General features: G+C 43.9%; 1 long non-coding RNA gene across 1 annotated transcript; it reads left to right on the top strand.

The window, feature by feature from the left end:
* Positions 1–607: 607 nt before the first annotated feature.
* LOC142786585 (uncharacterized) lies at positions 608–3,984 on the top strand. Its single transcript, XR_012889099.1, has 2 exons — positions 608–1,061; positions 2,019–3,984. It is a non-coding gene; the product is annotated as an uncharacterized LOC142786585 (long non-coding RNA).
* The last annotated feature ends 993 nt before the right edge of the window (positions 3,985–4,977 follow it).

Here is a 4,977-nt window from a genome sequence, read left to right as displayed (position 1 = left end):
TGTATTCATCTTAAGTTTTTAAGGGAGCAACGGAAGGAGGAACCGCTGTGAATGCTCTCGTCACGCAACGGTTACTCTCCGGCAGGACACCGCACACAAATATGCATGCCGCCCACATTGATACTCATGGGCCAGATTATTGTTTGTTCTGTGTGCCAAACTTCACCAAACCAAAACAGTGATTTATTTTAGCATCCGTAGATAATAAGATAGCAGCGCTGGCTGAACACAGAAGGCCTGAGAATACAGTACGGCAAGTACCTAACACACGCAGCAGCAGAATGGAGAGTTGGCACGTCGAAGCGGACCGAACGCCGAAACACGTGCAAAACAACGATAAAAAAAGCCTAGACACGCCGTTCGTCCGCGAAGTAAGGGCATCAAAGTCGATCAAGCACCGAAACACGTGCATAAGGAGCCCCCCCCCCCCCCTCCGCCCAGGTATATCGGAGAAGAAAAAAAAAAGTGGACCCAGACGCGCGTTTCATCAGCCATACACTTAGTAGCACGCTTCACCGTGTAGTTTGAGGGCAGAATGACAAATCTGCGCCCGCACGACAAGTGTGGCGCTAGTGTAGCAAACGATGTAAGTTACAAAGTAATTTTTATTCAGTGTTTATGTTGACTAGCACTAAATAAAAATTATACTCAACTCTTTATATTTATTTATGAGTTTTAGTGTACCTCAGTTTTTTTATAATTGTATTAGGAGAACACACTGAAATTATTGCGCTGACGACTGTGCTGCCACTGCTCGACGTTTTTTTTTTTTCGGCGCAACTAGGTTCGCGTTCGCACTACTTACTCATTTTCATATGGTCTGTGGTTGGCGAGCACATGGACGTGCGTGCTTGTGAGCTATGTTTAGATCGTGTGTATGTGTCGTAGATTTGCGTTTCTACTTATTCGTGATGAAGGTTAGTGTATATTTATCTTTATGGAGCGCGAAGTAGTTGTGGATTTTGCTGCTGGGTGGAACAAACACATCGTAAACACGTCTTCAGCTATCTGCAAGCCTGTTCGCTCGTCGGACAAAGGACTGTGCATGCATCAGCGTGCAGGTGAGTGGCATTTCCAGCAACATTTAATGCTCTTACAATACATTGTTGAGTGGTTGCGCTATTGAAAGAGAAATGATTTGCTCTTATTCACCGTATCCTTTGCTAGCCGTATCGGACTAAATTACCTCTATTACCGCCTGCATACCCTCTTGCTTCCCCTGTCACCACTGCAGTGCCAGTGTACTTTTGCAGTTAAAAGTTCATTTCCGCAACACTACCTCGCTTGAAAAAACATTGGGGTGGGGTTGTAGCTGCATTCATACTGGCACTTTTCTACCATTGGCTTTATGTAATGTTAACGGCTGAGTGTTGGGGCCTTGGGCCGCATTTTTTAGAGATGTAAAGTGTATGTAAATCAGTAAGTGAACAAATCATTGTCGCATCACTTCACTGGCATAGCCAGGCGGTTGCGCGCAGAATTTTTTTAGGCCGGGCGTAGGGAGCCCAAATTGACGACCATATTCGCTTGCCCGGCCTATTCAGATAAGCGGACCCCCCCCCCCCCTCCCCGCACGCCTAAAAAAAAAAATATGCCAACATCACTGCGTCACTTGCTTCACCTCTGCGCTGAACGTACTATTTTATAAGCGCACCATCAAGCGAGCAGTTTACATATTGACAGAACAATTGGAGGAGGAATGACCCAAATCTTTCAGATTTCTTTAGTGATGCAAAACTGAATATTGTAAAAGACAATCATAAATGCTGTATGTTCTCGTTAGCGCTGTCATTATTCTGCATCATGAAATCTTTATGCGCTGTGAAAACTTAGCATGCCGTTGAAGTCACATATCGACGTTAATACCAATCGACGAAAACTTCGACAACCTCAATAACGCCGTTTGGGATTTGCCGCATGCACATAATTAGGCTGATTCCCACTTGGCTGTTCTTAACCTGACTTCACTGCTACCAAATGAAACAATATTTGATGCATGTCTTTTACTTTTTTTTCAGGGATATGACACAAATTTGGTTATACTGCAGATAAAGATGCTCCCAACGACGCTAAAGTACAGAAAGCAAGTGAATTTTGGTAAGTGCAGACTTTTTGTACTACGTATATGAAAGCATCGCTTTTTAGGGGCAAACTGTGCATGTGTTGGCCAGAGAATAGTTCATTATGCCACATGGTTACACTGGCACTGACAATTCGACATGGCTCCGCTGGCCCGTGTGTGTGCTCACACTGTTACCGTTAAGATAAAATGTTTATGTTTTCATTGCAGGGATTGCTGTTTGTACTAAAAAGCCAACTGCCAAGATTTGTTTACGCTGGTACTCCTAAAGGTATGCTTTCCCTATTTACATGGATTTTGGCTTGCACAAAGCATAACACTTGGGCCTAGATTCACAAAGTTGTCCATGCGCAGGCCTTCATAACAGCGTTTCTTGACTTGCCTTTACCCTGTTTTCTGCAGATATTTCGTGGGTTTAAAAGCGCCACAGCATGTTGACCTCCCCCACTCTGAAATATTCGCGTTCAAAGTTCCGCAAGAGTGGGCTTAACTTTCTTGTGCACCTCTTTGCTAGTCCAAGATACTGAAGTGTTATGCTCTTACTAGAGGTGGCAGTGTTTCTAACGTTTGTATTTCCATCACATTGACCAAGTATGCGATCTTGGCTTGACTGGTAGCACATCCTCAACAAATGTCTTTGTGGCACATGTAGAAGGCAGTACAAAATAAATAGGCAGACATTCACACCTGGAGCTAACTTCTAATAATGCTTTTTTTTTTGGAAAGCATGGTGTGCTTATTCCAATTTGTCTAACAAGCAGTAACCTGTTTGGCTGTGAACCAACAAGACGTTGAACTAATAAAAGCTTCACATCTTGTTGCTCTCAAGTATATATGTATTGGCAAGCTATCTGTGACACTGTCAAACAAAGAATCAGAATATCTGTGCATGCCTTAAGATATATTGCTTCGTTTACATATTTCATGGCTGTGACTCGTCAACCGAGTGAACAAATGCACCCTAGTTTTCTAAATTTAAAGCATTTTTTGAAGGTAGCACGGTCTACATTTATTTGTCTATAGTTTTGTCCAGCCGTTTGCGTCAGGTACAAAGAAATATACTGAAGATTATCATGTAGCCTCTGCAAATGGTTGCTTTCAAGCAGGCTTTGCATGCTTGGCTTGTGCCTACAGGTATTGCACAATTCAAGACGCAGCAGCGTTGATAGAACAGTAGAATCGAGAGCAACTATGTGCACGAGCTAAATAAGTATTTTAACATGAGCGGACAGTACGTGTTATTTGCCACACACATGACCTCATTTAGAATGCCCATTGGTGAATGGGCTCATAGAAATGTCACTCAGCTGTGTATAGGAAACAAGTTAACTGAACCTAAGGGTATCTTTAACTGCTACAAATATGCCTTGTTGAGGTGCTGCACATTTTCTTCCAGAATATTGCTGTCTGAGACATCATGTGAAGAGCGCCTACCACATCAGCATTTATATGGCTTGCCAAGTAACGTTTGGCCGAACCTTCCTTTTTTTCACATTTCGTTTTGCAGTAGACATCCTAGAATGTAAGCGCTGCTGCAGTGTGTGTGACTCATTGTTATGAATTGATTCTGGCATGTTTAACCTCACACTTCTATTTTTTTTTCTTGCAGCAATGAGATGCTTCACATATGCCTGTGGTGACGTTCTGCTGCGCTAGCCTGATGGAAACACCAGCTGCGAAACTTGAGTTCTTTAGAATTGGAGAAGTTGCCCTTCTCTCACCAATGATGACACAGACTGCCCTATGCTAGAAATTCAAGATTGTTTTTCCACGGATGACGCAGAAAACCTTTGATGTATTATGGTGTTTGTTTAGTGCTGGCTGTGGTGTGGCGAAGTCTACTTTAACGTGTGGTCACACGTCGCCTCATAAAAAGAACAATAAAGCATTTATTTTCCTTTCAATATTGTCCACTTTTTGTGTTAGAAGCACCCAAGCAGTGCTCTTCCAAGGAGCTCTCGCCATGTGTTAAGCGTGTGACAAGCATACTCGAGATAAATACTCATTTCCCCAAGGAGTAACTGGAAGCATGTGCAGTTGGTTTTCAAAGAGTAACTGCGAACACGTGGGAGGAACGGTAAAGAGTAACTGTTGCTCTTAGAAGAGCAACTGGTGGGAGTAATGGTTGGTCGGCAGGGAGCAACTGGTGGGAGTAACTGTTGGTCTGCAGGGAGGAACTGGAGGGAGTAACTGTTCATCCCCCGAAGGAGGAACTGAAAGGAGAGCAACGGTTCCTCCCTCTGCAGTTACTCCTTTTAGGAGAGTAATGGGAGTGGCAATGCAATTGCTCCCTGAAAGGAGCAATCCCTATACCCCTGTTGCTCTGTTTTGGCTTAGAGTGCAGTCCAAAGAAAAGAAGGTTAGAGCGCCGTAATCTATTTTCAGAGTTGTTACACCGCGACGAAATTTCTGTCACTTGGCTTGATACTGTACACAGTGCATTGGCACTTGCCTCGGTTACACCTGTGTTATGTGGTGACGTGGTAGTGCTTTCCAGGGCCGCGACTCTAGCCATAAGCAACTGAATTTCCTTGGTGGCTTCAATATGCTTCTCTTTCAGAGCTTTCAATTCGGCTAGTAAGGTATCCTGGCTTTCTTCAAGCTTCCGTATGGCGTCTAGAGCTAGAGAAAATGTGTCGGCTTCAGTTTTCGTCATAGGGCCCGGGTTAGATTCCACGTCACCGGCGAGAAGTAACAATAAAGAGCAGAAAGCGCGGCACTTCACAAAAGAAACATCTTTTATACGCTGTATTTTATCTATGAATTCGGGTGGGCACGACACCGCAACTAGGACATAATTACTAGTTCTGTAGCAAATGGCACCTTTCAGGTAACTAACCTGTAAGAGCAACCATCGTAAGCTTGGCATGCTTGGCGCGATGTCGTGCCCGAAGTGG

Source organism: Rhipicephalus microplus, chromosome 2 (genome assembly GCF_043290135.1).
Source record: "Rhipicephalus microplus isolate Deutch F79 chromosome 2, USDA_Rmic, whole genome shotgun sequence".
Lineage (NCBI taxonomy): Eukaryota > Metazoa > Arthropoda > Arachnida > Ixodida > Ixodidae > Rhipicephalus > Rhipicephalus microplus.
This window is presented reverse-complemented; position numbering and strand designations above follow the sequence as displayed.